Raw genomic sequence first — 21604 nt, 5'->3', positions numbered from 1 at the left:
AATGTCAACATTATTCAGTGACGTCATCACTGTCATAAATTGGGGATACCAGTCAATTTTCAAAGTTACTACCAAATCTACTAACACCCAATTGAAAGTATTTTTTAATTATACAAATCTTTGATTTACTGGCATCAAAATAATTACATTATAATTATTTTCAAATTTTTTGAAATATATCAAAACCCTAGTTTGAATATAACATTAAAATAAAATAAGAAGTTATAAAGTCAGGTAATATACAGATAATAATACTACTAATATGGGAACCTCATTAACACTGGCAACACGTGCGAGAGGGACACCAGCCCAAACAATGCCCTCTCATGTGGACCGTTTTCGCTAGTCTGATACGATCGACTTTCTGTTTCAGTAATAAGGTTAAATTTCGTATGGCAAAAAATGTGATTGAGCTATCCCCTGTAAAGATCTTTGTGTCAACATTATTCAGTGACGTCATCACTGTCATACATTGGGGATACCAGTTAATTTTCAAAATTGGGGGATGTCTGAAAATTTTAAAATCGCCTGATATTTTTTCTGGTGATAGGAATAACCATGTCTATTTACAGAAAAAATTTACAGATTTTTTGGTAGCACCATACATTTTATAAAAATTAAAACGTGTTGTATGACTGCGCGTACGGCCCATTACGGCTGTTGTGAGATTTGTCTTAGTTTAAAAAAGTTTGACCATTTTGTATCTGTGTTGTCAGCTTGACATTCTTCTCTGAGAATTCATAACATAACCTAAATGGTGCTACGACTATCTTCACTCTCGAAGCCCAGACCTTGATTTTACTGGCTTAAAACGACGACCTTTGATTTTAAACCCCTAATTCTGCGTGCATTAACGAAGACGTTTGCTTGCCCTGCTTGCTGCCGACGGCCTTTGCTTTGAACCCCGGATCTGACAGATACCGATTTTGTAAGAGCTAATTCATCTAATTTGCTAAAATGTACGTGGAACAGCGAAAAAACCAACGCCTGTGAAGAAGAAATTGATGAAAGATGCAGAGATATTTTGGACAGAGAATGTGTACAAGTACTTTTACGCGATATAAGGATCCCAAAACATGCTAACAACTTGTTCTAAAACCAACCAACAAAACCCAGATTTAAAATTCTTCATATTAAGAAAGGAGCTGAAGGAACGTTGGTGGTGTCAATAGGTTGGCAGGAACTGCCTAACCCGAGTGCTGTTTTGCTGTGAAGACCACATGAGTATAAGACACCCTGTCTTGTTTACTATCCTTAAAATGCATTTACAGTCACCGGCAATAATATCATAAAAAAGAAGCCGAATAAATATCCGAGACGGTGGCATTTTATAAAAGGTGTATTTTTTGGATAAAGATACCAATAGAAAAAATCTAGTAAAATATATTTTTTTTTAATTTGCAAGACCCTATAATAAAATACGATTGATTTATTTTATTGTATTGTTTTATTTTACTTCGAGTTGTGGGTGTGTGTCATGTGTCGAGTTACTGTCAAGTCATTACAGTCGAATTCAGTCGGCTATGGCTTTTCAGATTCTTTGATGGCCCTCCATACTGTTAAGCGGGAACATTTATTTTTATTTTATGTTTCCTATATTTTTATGATAAATTCATACACTTTTAAAGTACTGTTGTACCTTTACAACCTAAGGAAGAGCGGTGGCTCCCCACACAGGCAATATTGCTTACCGGGAGTCATCATCCCTGTATATCATGAAATTTGTGTTTTTTATGAATAAACTATTTTGTATTTGTATAAATTGCATATTTAAATCTAGGATATAAATTGAATTGTGAATGAAGCGAAGTATTATATAAGTAATTGAATACTGAGTGTTAGCAAGGGATTCAAAAAAGTGTTAAGCCAAAGGTGGAAACAATATTTCACATCAGATCCCCATTTTGAAATGGGTTCCTTTCTTCCCTGCACTGTGAGGAGGGTGCAAAGTGGCACTTTTCCTCTTTGCTATGAGAGAGTTAAGTGATACTTTTCCCTTCAAGGACACATTTTTTTTACATGTTTACATACCATTTTTTATGTTCATGTAGCATATCATTATACATATATAAATTTGTATGTATAGCAAAATTATTTCCACCTTGGGCGTTAACACTTGAATCCCTCACTACGCTCAGGATTCAATTTAAGAATACCTTGCTACGCTCAGGATTCAATTTAAGCTCTCGCCGTAAATATCTCATTTTGCTCCCTTGTTACACAATCTACTATTGCTACCATTTGACACTTGTTTTACACATCATATAAGCAAATACCAAAATATGAATCAGGGCTGTTGTAAGAATATTATGCACTTAATCGACACATTTTTTTCTATACATAATATTATGTGCAAACACTTTTCGTAGAGTTATTAAATAATTTAAACAGGCCATATAAAGTTAAGTGTCACTTTCCCCCTCCTAACAGGGCACAAAAGTACCCTTTCTGAATGAGTGATGTGAAAAGAAAGTTTCCATCTGCAACTCGTTTTGATTGCAGATGAAGCAAATGACGTGCATACTAACAAAATCATTTGCTCATAGGAAAGCAGTAGGTGTCACATCGCAAACTCATTTCCTCTTTGAGCGCTAAATACTTAAATCAGACACAATTAACCAACAATCTAAAGTTATTTGCTTAGGGCACAGGTCCTTCTTATCTGTAGGTAGGTGCGCTTATGGAGCACTACTTGGAGTTAGTCTGTTTTCACATTATTCGATCCGATATCAGATGTCGGAAGGATTTCAATGGAAAAAATCCAAGACGACGCCTGTAATGTATGGAATATCGGCCCGACATCCGATATCGGATCGGATAATCTGAAAACGTACTTATAGGTGTTAAAATGAATAATATAGGTAAATAAAGATAAAGTCAAATTTAGGTTTATTACACTCATTAACATGTAGTTGTGCTTTTCAAAATTAACGGGATACACATTCTCTGTCCAAAATATCTCTGCATCTTTCATCAACTTCTTCTTCACAGGCGTTAAATTTTGTCTGTAAATATCTATATACATATATAAAATGCTAACGCTAATGTACGTATGTCCGGGTTTTCTCTATCACTATCAATTCCAATCAACCCCCTGTTGGGGTGGTAAATACGCCTTGGTCTCTAGATGAAAGTAAGGGAGTTTGGTCGCGGTGGGTGGAAGTGGGTGGCTGTGGGTGGCGAAAATGTTAAAAAAATATATATCTGTCCTTCTTCTGTACTGTACATCTCTACTTCTGTATCACGCAATATAATTTTAAATGTGTCACACAATATAAAAAATGTGGGTAAGTGCATCTGTACTTAAATATCTGTACTTCTGGAAAGTTCTAAAAATTTCTGAAATGATCTAGAAAAGTCCAGAATGTGTGTAAATGTTTCAATCGATATGGAATGTTCTAGAAAGTTCTAGATACTTCTGGAAAGTTCTAATATTTTCTAGAATAATCTAGAACGTTCCAAAATCTGCAAAACTGAATGTAGTTGATATAGAATGTTCTGGAAAGTTCTGATATTTTCTAGAATGATCTAAAACGTTCCAAAATGTGTAAAACTGAATGTATTTGATATAGAATGCTCTGGAAAATTCTAATATTTTCTAGAATGTTCTAGAACGTTCCAAAATGTGTTAAACTGAATGTAGTTGATATATAATGTTCTGGAAAGTTCTAATATTTTCTAGAATGTTCTAAAACGTTCCAAAATGTGTAAAACTGAATGTAGTTGATATAGAATGTTCTGGAAAGTTCTAATATTTTCTAGAATGATCTAGAACGTTCCAAAACGTGCAAAACTGAATGTAATTGATATAGAATATTCTGGAAAGTTCTGATATTTTCTAGAATGATCTAGAACGTTCTAAAATGTGCAAAACTGAATACAGTTGATATAGAATGCTCTGGAAAATTCTAATATTTTCTAGAATGTTCTAGAACGTTCCAAAATGTGTTAAACTGAATTAAGTTTTACATATTTATGAAATTTCTACATTATTCCATAAGTTTTCAGAACTTTCTAGAACATTCCATATCGATTGAAACATTTACACACATTCTGGACTTTTCTAGATCATTTCAGAAATTTTTAGAACATTCCAGAACATTCTTATGAACAACATTAAGTTTTACACGTTTTGGAACGTTCTAGAACATTCTAGAAAATATAAGAACTTTCCCGAACATTCTAAATCTAAATATATAAAAGAAGAAACTGACTGACTGACTGACTGGCTGACTAACATATCAACGCACAGCCGAAACCGCTGGTCCTAGAGATTCCAAATTTGGCACGTAGGTTCCTTATATAATGTAGTCGCTACGGGACGAGACGGGACGGGCCGAGACAGGAATAAGGTTAGGGATAAGGATAGGGATAAGGACAGGGACAGCGACAGGGACAGGGACAGGGATAGGGATAGGGATAATATGGGTATCGTTAGAGGGATATGCAGGCAGTGTAAAACGCAGTGCAAAAAGCAGGCGGCTCAGTGGGAAGGGATCGTTGTTGTAAGGGATAATGCAAGAAAGTACTTTTTACCCACCGACCATTAGTGTCGAAATACGGGCTATGTGGGTTGTTTATAAAGGTTTCCCCAGCGTATATAGAATACATACCTACTCATACCTACTACCTACGCTGTGGTCGATGTGGTAACATTTCTACAATCATTGCAAGCATTTCTTTAAAAACAATAGTATTATGTGTAATCGAAATAATCGCAGACAAATGTACCTACAGAGAAACCTACGGATCCAAATGAAAATCTTAATTTTTGTATACGTTTGAATAAAAATACTTTTAGTACGCGGGCGAAGCAGCGGGTAAAAGCTAGTACATATATAAAATGCTAACGCTAATGTACGTATGTCCGGGGTTTTTTCTATCACTATCAATTCCAATCAACCCCCTGTTGGGGTGGTAAATACCCTTTGGTCTCTAGATGAAAGTAAGGGAGTTTGGTCGCGGTGGGTGGAAGTGGGTGGCTGTGGGTGGCGAAAATGTTAAAAAAATATATATCTGTCCTTCTTCTGTATTGTACATCTCTACTTCTGTATCACGCAATATAATTTTAAATGTGTCACGCAATATAAAAAATGTGGGTAAGTGCATCTGTACTTATATATCTGTACTTCTGGAAAGTTCTAAAAATTTCTGAAATGATCTAGAAAAGTCCAGAATGTGTGTAAATGTTTCAATCGATATGGAATGTTCTAGAAAGTTCTAGATACTTCTGGAAAGTTCTAATATTTTCTAGAATAATCTAGAACGTTCCAAAATCTGCAAAATTGAATGTAGTTGATATAGAATGTTCTGGAAAGTTCTGATATTTTCTAGAATGATCTAAAACGTTCCAAAATGTGTAAAACTGAATGTATTTGATATATAATGCTCTGGAAAATTCTAATATTTTCTAGAATATTCTAGAACGTTCCAAAATGTGTTAAACTGAATGTAGTTGATATATAATGTTCTGGAAAGTTCTAATATTTTCTAGAATGTTCTAAAACGTTCCAAAATGTTTAAAACTGAATGTAGTTGATATAGAATGTTCTGGAAAGTTCTAATATTTTCTAGAATGATCTAGAACGTTCCAAAACGTGCAAAACTGAATGTAATTGATATAGAATATTCTGGAAAGTTCTGATATTTTCTAGAATGATCTAGAACGTTCCAAAATGTGCAAAACTGAATACAGTTGATATAGAATGCTCTGGAAAATTCTAATATTTTCTAGAATGTTCTAGAACGTTCCAAAATGTGTTAAACTGAATTAAGTTTTACATATTTATGAAATTTCTACATTATTCCATAAGTTTTCAGAACTTTCTAGAACATTCCATATAGATTGAAACATTTACACACATTCTGGACTTTTCTAGATCATTTCAGAAATTTTTAGAACATTCCAGAACATTCTTATGAACAACATTAAGTTTTACACGTTTTGGAACGTTCTAGAACATTCTAGAAAATATAAGAACTTTCCCGAACATTCTAAATCTAAATATATAAAAGAAGAAACTGACTGACTGACTGACTGGCTGACTAACATATCAACGCACAGCCGAAACCGCTGGTCCTAGAGATTCCAAATTTAGCACGTAGGTTCCTTATATAATGTAGTCGCTACGGGACGAGACGGGACGGGCCGGGACAGGAATAAGGTTAGGGATAAGGATAGGGATAGGGATAGGGACAGGGACAGGGACAGGGACAGCGACAGGGACAGGGACAGGGACAGGGGGACACAGGGACAGGGACAGGGACAGGGATAGGGGGATAGGGATAGGGATAATATGGGTATCGTTAGAGGATATGCAGGCAGTGTAAAACGCAGTGCAAAAAGCAGGCGGCTCAGTGGGAAGGGATCGTTGTTGTAAGGGATAATGTAAGAAAGTACTTTTTACCCACCGACCATTAGTGTCGAAATACGGGCTATGTGGGTTGTTTATAAAGGTTTCCCCAGCGTATATAGAATACATACCTACTCATACCTGCTACCTACGCAGAGGTCGATGTGGTAACATTTCTACAATCATTGCAAGCATTTCTTTAAAAACAACAGTATTATGTGTAATCGAAATAATCGCAGACAAATGTACCTACAGAGAAAACTACGGATCCAAATGAAAATCTTAATTTTTGTATACGTTTGAATAAAAATACTTTTAGTACGCGGGCGAAGCAGCGGGTAAAAGCTAGTACATATATAAAATGCTAACGCTAATGTACGTATGTCCGGGGTTTTCTCTATCACTATCAATTCCAATCAACCCCCCGTTGGGGTGGTAAATACGCCTTGGTCTCTAGATGAAAGTAAGGGAGTTTGGTCGCGGTGGGTGGAAGTGGGTGGCGAAAATGTTAAAAAAATATATATCTGTCCTTCTTCTGTACTGTACATCTCTACTTCTGTATCACGCAATATAATTTTAAATGTGTCACGCAATATAAAAAATGTGGGTAAGTGCATCTGTACTTATATATCTGTACTTCTGGAAAGTTCTAAAAATTTCTGGAATGATCTATAAAAGTCCAGAATTTGTGTAAATGTTTCAATCGATCTGGAATGTTCTAGAAAGTTCTAGACACTTCTGGAAAGTTCTAATATTTTCTAGAATAATCTAGAACGTTACAAAATCTGCAAAACTGAATGTAGTTGATATATAATGTTCTGGAAAGTTCTAATATTTTCTAGAATGATCTAGAACGTTCCAAAACGTGCAAAACTGAATGTAATTGATATAGAATATTCTGGAAAGTTCCAAAATGTGCAAAACTGAATACAGTTGATATAGAATGTTCTGGAAAATTCTAATATTTTCTAGAATGTTCTAGAACGTTCCAAAATGTGTTAAACTGAATTAAGTTTTACATATTTATGAAATTTCTACATTATTCCATAAGTTTTCAGAACTTTCTAGAACATTCCATATCGATTGAAACATTTACACACATTCTGGACTTTTCTAGATCATTTCAGAAATTTTTAGAACATTCCAGAACATTCTTATGAACAACATTAAGTTTTACACGTTTTGGAACGTTGTAGAACATTCTAGAAAATATAAGAACTTTCCCGAACATTCTAAATCTAAATATATAAAAGAAGAAACTGACTGACTGACTGACTGGCTGACTAACATATCAACGCACAGCCGAAACTGTTCCAAACTCTGGGGAATAAGTTTGGAACAAAGAGAATTAAAACATTGCCTGAATTCATCTCCAAAGGTTTATCAACTATAACTGCTATCATTATAACTCAATCTGTATAAACGTCAGTCAAGCAAAGGAATGATTCATACCTTTGGTTAGCAGTGGCTACACTGCATGTATGGAATGACTGTTAGAGCCTTTCTCTAACCGCTGTCCTCGTTGCTTCCACACTGGTCAGCATGACTGGCATCTCAAGATCTGTATTAAAAAGGGGTAACTATGACTTACAAAGTCACTACTAAATTATCTCTATATAATATCACACATTTAGTTCTATGCAAGTATTATTACAAGGTTAATCTCATATTATATTCTTTCCATTATAGGTTCTCAAATCTCACTGCAATCATTAATTCCAAGTTGCTTATTAAAGTTATCACAGTTCCAACTATTTCATCATCATCATCATTATTATGACCATCATCATGTTCATTCCCTTTGAACTACATAAATGTAGTACTTAAATACATATGTAAAGTATCTCAAAGATACTTTCCAGTCACCATTATGGTGCATCAATATTCATACCAAAGTACTACACAAATAATGCAGTAAATCAGTAAACAAAGTCAATTTCTAACAACATTTGTCTTTCATTATAGTTGCTATTATCTCAACTAATGTATTGAGATATATCAACTCAATTCAGCATATTCAGGATACAAAATTCCACATATGATAGTCAAACTCAATATGAAAGCTTTGTAACCATTCTCTCACAAAGTACACTTCTCAAATATAGAGAATAAATGCAGATGGTATATCACATATACAACATCAGATCAGTATAATGTCATCTTAAACATAATCATTGCAATTATCTTAACACCACTCATAAACACAACTATGGCAAGTACATTGACACCACACATAGATCAACACATTACAGATTATTAGATATATGTCATAAACAACAGAACACCTCTGTAGTACACACATTATCAAAGCCACCTTTTGGTAAATCATAGATGTTTCATAAACCACATTATCATAGCCACTTTTATCTTTCATATACCACAGAACCTCTCTGTGGTAACCACATTATCAATGCCACTTTTATCTTTCATATACCACAGAACCTCTCTGTTGTAACTACATTATCAATGCCACTTTTATCTTTCATATATCACAGAACCTCTCTGTTGTAACTACATTATCAATGCCACTCATAGATACATTACAGACTTAAGGCTATACACTTACATAGCGTCACAACGCCCCACATCAATGGCCAGCGCTTGACAAATACTTTTATGGACCCAAACTGTGTACGAAGGTTCGTCAACCTCCCAGAAAAGCGCTAATCTTGTACACATGCCTGACTGCCCTTACAGTGTTCACCATCTTGGGGGGTCCTCCCAGAGGATGCGTGAACCCATGGCCTTCAGGCGTCAGCGGCCGGGTCTAACAAACTCATCCGGCGCTTACCAAGGCCGGGGGCGACTCCAACCCCAGCCAAACTCATAACTTTCCTCATATTAAATAATTATAGCACAATTACCAAGGCTGGACCACACCCCCAGCCTCTGGTTGCGGTCGTACCAGCATCAGAGTTACCCGATGCCTGGTCCCAAACTATTTGGGGCCGCGCTGACTTAATAACAGCCATGATTGCCTTTTGACGCCCTCCATACGCCATTGTGTTGCAATCATGCTCTTTTCGTATTGCCGTCTCTCCAGACGCAAAAATCATAATTCTTAACTTAGTCTAAACAGACATAATAGTTATATTTCATAACAATCACCATTGCATTTTATAACTCTGCCTCGGCAGACTCCATCTTATGGTGCAACAATTGTTACTTCTACAAATGTTCTTAATATGAATAAACATGGAATAAACTCCAATTCAACATATTATCAACAACAGAAACACCATCATCGTAAACTTTGTAATAATGCATAGCAATAATATTCAATCATGAAAAGTTAGTTTTAGGTTAAATGTACGAGAACGTTTTGGGAGAATAACTCCTCTTTTATCATAGAGATATAAAACACCACTTAGCTTTCCCTGATGACTCAGCCTTCGATGAGCACTGACTCGAATATTATTTACATAATTAAATTCAACACGCCATAAAGTGACAAACAGGTTTTTACCGGTTTGAATGGAGGTTGTTTCGTTCAGTTGGTAGTGTTGCCAGGTAACTCGCGAAACGTCGCGACACACCCGACGACGAAAGTTTAATGAAAAGGAGTTAGTGTAAGCAACAAGTGGCGGGACCACTCTTTGATCTTCTCCAATTGCTTGGACCGCTGTTGCTCTCTTTTGTCTCTCATCTCTAGGCGTCACTGACTCTATGCCATCTTGTGCAAATCACTCTGACATATTTTCAGAGGTATACATGATTTCTGTTTCATTGATGCCTTCTACTTAAGCCTATATCCATCTTATTTTATCTCTGAGTACTTAGTATGTTATTATCCACTATCTCTTCCTTTGATCTATTTTCCATTATGTTTCACATCTTCTCTTTGAACCGGTATATCTACTTCTATATCAAGATCCATCACTTCTTCCTCATAGGATGTTTATCATTTAATATATCCTTTGCAGGATCCACAGACACCATTGATTCTCCTATCTCAAGGACACAAATGTGCTATATATCCTATAAATATAGTATTAACTCATTTATTGGGTACAAAATTATAAATAAAAACAATAATACTAATCATAATTTAAACCTTAATCTAAAAATAAATACCTAACTAAACTAAAAATATTAAAAACTAGGGGAACTCCTTAGGCATGGTGCCGTAGACACTGGCAGCATTTCCTCGCTGAATCGCTAGGCTTATTCTTTGGGCGAGGAAGCTGCCAGCCCTACGGTCACCGCTGACCTCTGACAGTTTTTTGGATAGTTCCTTAAATAAATTTAAGGCGTTCGGACCCCACGGGCCAAGGGTCTCAACGCCAAAAGGTACGAAATTGTATTCGGCGCCAAGACCCTTGTATTTCGTTTTCTTTAATTTTTCGGCCGCTTCAGCCGCTGCGCCGACCTTAAAAGATGTGCCGTGGAGATGAGATGGGGCTAGGGTGTCTACACATGTGGCGTCCCACACCAGTACCCGTCCCAGCTTCCACGGAATTAGTGTCATTCCGTCCGGTCTCTTACCATCATCTCTTAAAATACCGGGGGCTCGAGAAGAGCAGGCACATTGACACTGGCAAGAGACCGGCGGAGGATATCATTGACAGCGGCGTGTCTGGAGAAACGGCCTGCGCTCCTTTGGCAGGAAAGCCCGTGGTGTCCGAAGGCGTCGACGTCAGTGCCACAGGGGCACCTATGTGGAGCACAGACCCGAACGCCGAGTCGCAGGCAGGTAGCAACGCGGAGGGTGTGTGGTTCAAGAAAGGTTCCAGTATTTACCGACGGGAAAGCGTGAAGCCAGGCGCCGGATTCCCTGGCACTTGCAGCTAAAAGTCTCGCGCGTGCTGAACCTGTGCTGCGGCCCAAAAGAGAGTCGTAAATAATTTTGCATTGGATGTCATCCCAGGCCCTTTGTGAATTTAGACTTTCCGGAAAATCCTTACCCGGGCAGGCAATGGCGCAGGCGTTTTTAGACTCCGTTAAAGCAGCAATCTCGTAGTTTGTAGGGCATGCCCTTAGGATTTTACCTACGAGGATTGCTGAGCTATGAACGGAAGATAAAAACGCCGGGGTAGAGACACTTGAAATTTTGCGGATCCCTAACCCACCGTGGCGAATGGGAAGGGATGCCTGGATCCAGGACTCTTCGCTGAACTGCAGATTTAAAATAGATTCCAAATTAAGTTTGATTAAGTCGTCCAGCGGTGTTAATAAATTTAGAAATTTTGAAAAAGGGCTGCAGCGAAGTACATACATTAATTTTGGAACGAAAAGACAGAATTTAATTATAGCCAAAGCGAAATGCGGACTTATTTCTAGCAGACGACTTTCATAATTTTGAAAATTAGTACTTGTTTCGGAAATGAAATTTGAATAGGATTCTTCAAAGATGGGGGACCCAAGGAGACAAAGTGAGCTTTTGTCTATTATTTTAATATTTGGCGTAAACAAATCAAATTTTGGTTTTATATCCGGAAAATTTAAATCGGTGTTGTTAATAAAAAGTTCGCATTTACTATAGTTTAACTCCAAACCAATTGCTTGAAATTTTAAATTTATTGTCGATAGGTCTGAAAGAACGGTTTCGAGGTCGCCTCCCAGGGTTCCATCATCCAGGTACCAAACGTTAAATTCTGATTTCAAATTTTGTATAATTGGATTGATGGCCAAACTGAAAATTGCCGGCCCGAGTGATCGCCTTGCTGACAGCCGACTTCAGAAGACAGAACATTTTCGCGGTAAATTAATTTGGAAGGGTCAGCATAGCAATGTAAAAGATAGTTATAAATTTCCGGTACGTTATTCTTTACTTCTGTCAGCAGGGTGTCCCTGTTCACTGAGTTAAAAGCGTTTCGAACGTCAATTTTAACCAGCACGTCACAGGATGAATTTGTGAGGTATGTTCGTAAGGCATGGACGGCTGCCTCACAACCTCCTTTAATGCCAAAACCGAGCTGTACAGGTTCGAATAGAGGTTTTAATTTAGAGAAAACATACCTAACTGCAATTTTGGAGGCGAGACGTCTTAATGTAAAGCCGACGGCAATCGGTCTCACCCCTCCGTCCTTTTTGGTGAGGGCGATGAGATTTGCTCCGTAAAGAATAGGGACTATTTCCGGGTTCACATTGCCTGTATACATAAGATTAATTAACTTTGTGAGAGAGTCAACGAGACGCTCCCCAGCATCGCCCACGGAGTGAGAGGTCAGATCTCGTAAATGTTGGGGTGAGAGCCCGTCCAAGCCTGCTGCAGAACCGATTTTGAATGAACAGATACCTTCAATGACGTCTCTGTTTTTTATTTGTAAGCAGGCCTGGTTTGCCGTTGGTGGGTCCAAAAAGTGCGGAATGGTGGGACCTGGGGGATGTTTTGTCTGTAAAGCCAGAAGAGTCTCGGGGGTATCCGGCGATAGCAGGTCGCTACTGAAGAGGAGGCGAGCGGCACCTTTAAGGTCGCCATCGCTAATTTTGCTCTCAATGTGTCTTTTTTGGTTAAAGATTTTATTTGTTTTGTTTTCAAAAGTGGGTGGCGAGGGATTGTCGATACAATTGTTTTTTATTTTCTGTGTAAGAGTTATGGCGGAATCATCTTTGACATGTAGAGTGTTGTATGAGAAAAGCAGGAGCTGGTGCCAATCCGAGGTTGTGTTTGATTCGATACATTTGTTTATGATATCGGTGAGGTGTGAGGCTACGGTTATTCGGGCCCCACGGGGTATTCTTTTGATTATAGATGCGTTATTTTTGAGATGGCTTAAATGGATATGAAAAGATGTCGAGGGGTGGGGTGGACTGGCTATGGGAGAGGAACAAGGTGGATTGACTGAACTATTGTGAATAGATGGGATATTTTGTGTGAGGCAGCGTCTGTGGACTTTAGTTATATGCACATTAAGCCCTTTAGTATTTTTAAATGACTTCTGGCATATTTGGCATGTGTAAGACGTGCTATTGCCGGCAGGCTGCGAAGCGGGCTGCATTAACACTTAATAATTATTAGAAAGCAAAATACTACTTATAAACATAAATAACTTATATCATAAATTCACTAGCAAATACAATAAGAAACTTGCAAAATAATACGCGTGGAGCACATTGAAATGAATAGAAAACAATGTAGCACAATAATTTTACTGTCCTCAGGCCTGTTCAGCATAGAAAATGAGTATCAAACGACTTCTTCATCACTACTCTTATGTGACGCTTTTACACTAGCAACATGCACTGGCGCTGCGCTGTCGGAGAATAAACACAAACATGTACATGTTTTTGATAAATTCACTGAAATTATCTGAAAAACTTATTGTTTACAACGTTTTATGTTTTGACAAACATCTGTCAGTCAAACAGCCCAGAGTTTTTATTCATGTATAGAGGCTGAGGTGGGCTGAGGTCTCCGCGCGGAGGCTTCGCCGGGATTTCCGCACTGTGGAGAATCCTATTTGAGCTGTGTGATAAGTGAAAGACTCACAAATCTGCTAAAACATTGTTAAAACGTTTGCAGTAGCGTATTAGAACGTGTTTATCCGTTGCCAATATAGTATTACCTAATTTGCTTTGGTCACTCTACATTGCCCATTTATTTCTGTAATTAATTTTGATATACGATCAACTTTCTGAGTCTCTCTGTTCTCTTGATTTTTTCTTAATTTGTACATACTATGTCACCAACACAACACGTGGTGCCACCTTAACTTGAACTCTCACTTGTTTATTCTTAACCTCTCACAATTCGAGAGACCCTCCCGCGCCAGAAAAAGAATTGTCAATCATCTGATTGTTAAAACATTTAGATGGGCTATATAACAAAACTTCAGAACCATTTAAGTAGCCAAAATGTAACTTTTCTATGTCATTTAACGGTCCTTTTGCCACATCAGCCGGATTCAATTTGGAGGGTACATAACGTAGATCCAAGTTTATGTTCTTTTATATTCCTTCTATCCCTTTTGCTACAAATAGTGCGAGTAACTTGTTTGACTGCCACCAATAACAGTCTGACTGTTACACTCTAATGTTTGCTTAGTCACCTTTTATTGGAAGATATCTTTTTACATATGTATATTAATTATCTATTTTCTATTGAGGTGCCTCATAGTTCTAAACGGACTATTTTTAAATCATCTTTGATTTCTTATGAGAGTCAGTCTATTTCAGTTAATACCTTTGCTGTATATATTATAGTTAGTATCTCTATGCACTATAGCAGAATATGCATTGACTAATGCGTCTGTGAAACCATATATTTGACAAGTTTCTTCCCTGGATATATTTCTAGGTAAGTATACCTACATATCTCTTTTACTACCTCTACACAGTTATGTAGTTTTCCAGTATGTTACAATTTCTTTTAATAAGGTAGAGTTTCATCTAATATTTTTTTATCCATAAAGATTGTAAAAGCAATTTAGCTGGTAAATCGATAGGCGCTGCAAGCCCACACGGATAATAGATGTAAGCTATGGTATTTAGTATTTCTCTTTTGGTAAAAGTAATTTTGTTGGATTTGTTCTTAATTTAAGTATCTTTGCACATATCGCAAACCAATCCTAAGGTTTTTACTGTGCCTTTATTGTTTATTTCTGGAATGATTTTCCAGATCCATAGGATTCGTATCCATAGAATCCGTTTTGTTATTGTTCTCTAGCCATAAAATCTAGTCACATCTCTTATCCTTTTCATTTAGTCCGATTTATAAGAAAGCTTTCTCTATATCAGCTATTTGTTATTCTATGACATCTGAACTTGACCACGAGTTGGATGAGATCTTTTAGCATCAGAGGGCTATGATAATTATAGACTCAATCAAGCTTTTACCTTCTCTACCCTCTGCTGAAACGTTGTACAGTTCTGATGGCCTTTCCACTCAAGGAAATTCCATGGTGGGCCAAAATATATCGTATGGTCTACCTGGCTGTGATTAGAGCCAAATCTATAATCCCTTTATTCAATCGGTCTTGTGGGATTTTTTTTTCATAAATGAGCAGTGCGACTCTCTATAACCCCTTTCACTTGACTCACTAGGCTACCATAGGCCCATTCGAAGCTTGCAGGTAGACCCGTAGGGTACTCATTACACAGCTAGCCAACCGTATAACGGTTGTTACTAATAGTAGTGGTCTCGTTAACTTTATTAATAGCTTCTTCGTCTCTATCCGGGTTAGAAGCCTCTGTGATACTCATGGATTCTAGTTCTCATAAAACTTTTAAATTTCCTACTTACATCTAAAGTAGGGTCAGGTTTTGTCAATTTATTCTCATACAAAGTCTGAAAGTAAGTTAAAACCATCAGGTCATTTTGTCTCTATGATCAGGTTTTCCTGATAAGATCTAGCCTAATATAGATTTTCTGAAAATTCTGTTTCTCAGTATTCATAAAGAATAATAATAATAATAAATGACCGGGCTCGAAAGACCCGAGAATTTTAAACGGAGATGCAAATAATAATAATAATAATCTCTTCCTATAAGTATGTCAATACGATCTGACAAAGGGTTATCATCTACTAAATTTATCCTTTCATTGTAATTGCTCACATATGTAAGCAGATCTTCTCTGGGACATGATACACTTGGTGTAATTTCTGATACCATATTGGTAAACAATAATCTTAATACCTATATTTTCAAGCAAATTCCAACCAGTTTACTTTTAATTTCCTTTAGTTGCTCAGTTTCAAATATGAAAATAAATAGGCCAATTTTATCTTCTGTACTTAAATATAATTTATTAATAATAATAATAATAATAATAAATTCTTTATTCGCTTAAAATATGGTACAATGAGATGGTAGGTATATACATTTATCGAGCTATACATATTTTGCTGATTCAGCATGCAAATACACTTAACCTAAACTTAACTAAATACTTAAAGTAATACTATTACATGCAAAACAGGTCGTCAATAGAGTAAAACATTTTAATTTTTAGCCAACGATAGAGTTGTGTCTTAAATGAATTAAGGGTAAGATCTTTTATTGTATCTGGGAGAGCATTAAATATTTGTATGCACATGTTATAACTGCTTTTCATAAAAAGGGCACTATTAGGAACAAAATCAATTACAAGCCTATTAGGATTTCTTGTGTTTCTATGGAATACTTGATTAGCCTTGACAAACAAATGTGGATATTTTTTTACAAACACAGCAGTTTAAAAAATATACATACAAGGCAGTGTCAAAATTTCGTGCTTTGCGAATAGTGGCCTACAAGATTCTCGTTGGGGTACTCCACACATTGCCCTTACACACTTTTTTTGCGCTATAAAAGCCCTAATTGTGTCAGTAGAGTTACCCCATACAAGGAGTCCATATCTTAGCTGAGACGCTACGTATCCATGATAAGCCATCACTACTGTATTCCAACTAGATATATTGCGAAGTCGTTTTAGTACATATGCAAATCTTACGAGCTTATCACACACTATGTCTATATGATTTTTCCAACTACAGTGCATATCTAAGGTGATGCCTAAGAATTTTACAACATCGACTTCCTTAATTTGTGAGTTATTGTATCGGACATCTAATGACTTTCCTTTGTTTCTTATACTACGGAATTGGACATATTGAGTTTTGTCAATATTGACAGATAAATTATTGTATTCTAGCCATTCAATTATAGATTTTACTGTATTATTAATGTCATTATTATATTGCATTTCATTATTACATGTCACTAGAATCGATATATCGTCAGCAAAGAGTGTGCATTGATGTGTTGTTATATCCGGTAGGTCATTAATATACATCAGAAAAAGAAGTGGCCCTAGTACACTGCCTTGTGGCACTCCTTGGCTAATTTTCATGTACGAAGATCTATGACTAACTGTTGTTGAGTGTTCAGGTCTTCTTATCTCAACACACTGCTGTCGGTTTTTTAGATATGAAATGAGCCATTGCAGTGTTGGCCCTCTTATCCCAAGATTCTCAAGTTTAGCAATAAGCAGATCATGTGACACAAAATCAAATGCCATTGACATGTCGAAGAACACTACAACAGCTGGTTTCTTATTGTCAATATTTCTAATAATTCCATTAACGAGATTAAATGTGGCAAGTGTAGTACTTTTATTTTTTTGGAATCCGTTTTGTTCACTTTTTAGGATTTTATATTTTTCTAAAAATGACATGATTCTTTTATGCATAGCCTTTTCAAATATCTTAGATATGACAGGTATAAGCGTTATCGGCCTGTAGCTACACATTGATGACCTATTTCCTTTTTTAAATATCGGTGTGACTACTGACAATTTTAAAGCCTTCGGAAAGCTTCCCGACTCGAAAGATAGATTAATAAGGTGAGTTATTACTGGTACTAATTCGGCAATGCATAGTTTTAGAATCTTAGTTGATAATCCATCATATCCTGTAGAATTAGTGTTTTTTAGTGACCGTATTATGTTACTTATTTCGTTGGGGCTTACAGGAGTGAGAAAGATAGTGTTATTGACATACTTCGAATTTGTATTTCTTATAATTGTGTTTGTATTATTCGTACGTTGGATTAGATAGCTATTAAATGCCTGTGCTATTAGACTGGGGTTTTCTATCATAGTACCATCATTGTTAATTTCATTAATATAGTGATCATTCGTAAGGGGCTGATTCGGATTATCTTTGATAATTTCCCAGCATGCTCTACTTTTACTAGCAGAGTTTTGTACCAGTTTATAATTATGTAGCCTTTGAGAAGTATTTATGCATTTAAGTAGCATTTTTGAATAAGTTTTGTATTCGAATCTACTTTCTGATGTTTTCTCTTTATAGTGTTTAAAACGTAGGGTGCGTTTAATTTTACAGCTTCGTTTCAGTCCCTTTGTAATCCATTTATGTTTTTTACAATTACTCGAAACTCTACACCTTATGTACGGAAAACATAGTTCATAAAATAAGCAAATTAAATCATGAAATGACTTGAAAGCCTCATTCATATCCGTCGCAAGAAATGTTTCGGAAAAAGTTAAAGCTTTCAGGCATTCCCGGTATTTACGTACATTACATGGGCTATAGTCTCTGCGCATTATGTATGTTATATCTGACCGTAGGGGTTTGTTCGTAACCGGGATATAGAGCACCTGAGCTGTCTCGTGATCTGAAAGACCCAACGGGAGAAGTTGACTCTGTGCTCCCTCAGCATTGCTAATAATGTGGTCTATACATGAGTTTAATCGAGTAGGTTTGTAATTGTGAATTGTCAGGTTATGATATTTTACAAGATCGTTAAGATAATTCGAAATTTTACTATTTATAAGTGTATTGATGTTAAAATCACCAGCTAACACTATCTTTTTCTCCTTTTTATTATTAATTTGACTTAAGATTTGATCTAGTTCGTTTAAGAATACGTTAGCATCAGAATTTGGTGTGCGATATAGAGCAACTATTACCATTTTGTACTGTGTAATTTCAACTGCACAGCACTCAAAAACCTTTGGACGAGCATATTTATTTATAGATGTCAGTTCCCTATATTCTAATCCTAGTTTAGTCATAATGCATACCCCCCCTCTATTTTTATCCCTTGAAAATGAAGAAGCTAGTTTATACCCCTTAATTTTAATGTTCGATTCCGAGCCTTTCTTAACAAAAGTTTCTGAAAAACAAATTACATCAGGATCTCTTCCTCCTCTTGCAATTCAGCCATGGTTATATCTAATAGCTCACGTTTTTGTAACACGCTCGCAATGTTTTGATGTAGTATTATAAAATTTGAGTGTTGGTTTAGATCATTACCATCGCTGTTTGCAGAACAGTTTAAGCGTATTTCATTTCGATTGGACTCGAAAAAACGTAGCAGTGTCTTGTTTATTTGTAACGGGGAAATAGTATTCTATTCTATTCTTTGATAATTTCGTATTCTGAAAAGAGAGCGTATTCGACGCTTTTAGAGTGTCGCCCTCGAGCTTAGATTTCATGCGTGCAAACAAGTATGGGATAGTACCCTTTTGTAGTAAATCGCGTTTTTTTTTCAAGTCGGGGCCATCATTATGCTTTATACGTTTTTTCAATTCACTGAAGTTCAGATATGTGTTATTATAATCAGCACAGTCTATAGTATAATTTATTGCTTTACACATAGATTGCATAGTTCTCCGATAACAGTTAATAAAATGACAATTATCATATTGATTACATAAATCTTGGAGTTGAGAATTAACGTAACTAATGTCCATATAATAGTTTTTATTTACACTTAGTAATATGACTGTATTTTGTGTAAAATTATTAAGTAGAGTTCGCAGGTTTGACAATGTATTTCTTGAGTCACGGTGATTTTCGCCTATACATAATACCAGTTTGTCCTGTACTTTTAACTTCGTAGAAAGGCAGTTTTTCATCAGTTCCTCGCTACAAGCGTGTGGCTTAGTCAAAGCAGTTGTCTCGTAGTTAATGTAGTTGTTGTACTCTCTAGAGCGTGCCAATGCCGCTGCAAGTCCAATGCATTGTTGGGTACCGTAAATGAAAATTGTAGGACCGTTATATCGCTTTTCAGTACTTTTGACTGATTGCATGTTTTGACAGGTTTTGATTGGTTTTGAGTCAGATAATTTAGATGTAAGCGACATAGTTTTTATTTGATTTGGACTATGAATTTTTGGAGATAGAGTTTTCATTCGGTTACCAAGACGTGTTATCTCTATTTCAATGTTTTTAACCAACGTCTCTAGATTGATGATACTTTTCTGTATGTTAAGTATATTCTCAGTAGCATCAGTCGACTGTCCTGAGTATGGAAGATTGAGAATTGTTGGCGAAGGCGGGGTCGATAAGCCAGGTCGCAGAGAGCGTCGCTTATTTTTCCTAGCGCTGTGTAGGGTTTCTACAGATGTGGAGTGACATAATGATTGCAGTACCTTTAGTTCCATAGTTAGTTGCTGATTTCTTCTCTGAAGCTCATTATTTTCAATTATTTTGTCATCCAATTCATTTTGCGTACTTATAAGTGTAACTTCAAGCTCGGTTATTCTTTCTTGTAGCTCTTGTTGTGGTAAAAGTAGATTTTGACTTAGCGCCAGTCCGTCCAAACTCTTAGATAATTTATCAGAAATTGATATAGAGTTATCTGACAGCTCGTTATCAGTGAGTAAATGTGAGTCTAAGATCTGTGAACTATTTCGGGCACTATGTGGTGAGCATGGTTTACTTTCATTTTCTTGATTTTTTTCAATAAAAATATCCTCTGAGAGTGTAGGCGTCAGAGCCATAGGATTTTCTGTATTTTGTGTTAACTCGTTATTTGTCGTACATAATTCTGACTCCGTGGGGCAGCCTTTTAAAGTATTGCATGGTGTCGACAACTGACTTTTCTCTGTAGGCGACGATGACCTAGAAATAGGTTTTTCTTTATAAGAACTTTCATAACTGTCACGCATCGGACTCAAATTTAACGTCGAGGAGCTCTTGTTTGAAGTACTTGGCGGGGTTGACAACGGTACTTCAGATACGATATTTTTTTTTGAATTAATTTTGTTTGTCTTTCTATAAGTAATATTTGTAGTTTTTCCATCCTTTTTTTGTATACACATTTTACATGTCCAGTTTTTTTTCGATTCGGCGCTCATTAGTTCATAAAGTTTATCAGAGAGTCCAGCGCAGTCAAATTCATAATAGTGTTTGCATTTAGAGCAAAGCGCAGTATTTCGTGGAACTACATACGATTTGCATTTAAAACAACATACAAGTGCTGCCGCCTTGCGGCCGCTACCTGTAGCTTTCTGCTCTAGTTTGTTCGACATTTTATCAAGCTGGTTTGTAGATCAGAATAAGTTTTAAGCTACCTAGTTGAAACTATCGCCGGTAGATGTCGCTGTGTAGTAGTTCGGCAGTTTTCGTATAGATGGCGCTGTAGTTGATGTATGATGCACGGCCAATATCAATTCAATTATGATGGCAACAATTTGGCATGTGTCAAGAGTAACAGCTGTTAAATGCCTTGCGGTAATTGGTCAGCTGATCTTTGTTTACCTTTTCCGAAGGCCAATAAGCGTTGTGGTCAATATTTCGTATAATAACGTCGGATAATTTTGTAATATTGTGAATTTGCTGTTTATTCCTCCTTATTTTCTCAAATGTCTATGTACAATAACGATTCACGATACTCACTCCGTCACAATAACACAAACTTGTAAACAAAACAGTTCTATATGAAGATGTATAGAGTCACTTTATTTTGCGCGTTGTATCACACTTATTCCGTGTTGTAATCAAAAGATAACACTGTCCGTGAATACCAGTCACTCAAAGTTCAATAGTATAGCAGAAGAAGTTTAAATACACTTTTCT

The 21604-nt window shown here is 36.4% G+C and overlaps 2 protein-coding genes across 2 annotated transcripts in view; both read right to left on the bottom strand.

Moving 5' to 3' along the window:
* LOC125239117 (zinc finger protein 782-like) overlaps window positions 1–21604 on the bottom strand; it is a 106205-nt gene that overhangs the window by 11212 nt on the left and 73389 nt on the right. The window lies entirely within an intron of this gene.
* The window catches only part of LOC125239126 (zinc finger protein 782-like), a 47742-nt gene continuing 33992 nt past the window's right edge, over window positions 7855–21604 (bottom strand). Inside the window, exon 5 of the transcript XR_007178495.1 lies at window positions 7855–7914. The gene's annotated coding sequence lies outside the window, so the exon portion shown is untranslated. The remainder of the gene's footprint in view (window positions 7915–21604) is intronic.

The sequence above is a fragment of the Leguminivora glycinivorella genome, chromosome 25 (assembly GCF_023078275.1).
Source record: "Leguminivora glycinivorella isolate SPB_JAAS2020 chromosome 25, LegGlyc_1.1, whole genome shotgun sequence".
NCBI classification, from domain to species: domain Eukaryota; kingdom Metazoa; phylum Arthropoda; class Insecta; order Lepidoptera; family Tortricidae; genus Leguminivora; species Leguminivora glycinivorella.
Note: the sequence above shows the minus strand (reverse complement) of the source record. Positions and strands in the feature narration are given on the sequence as shown.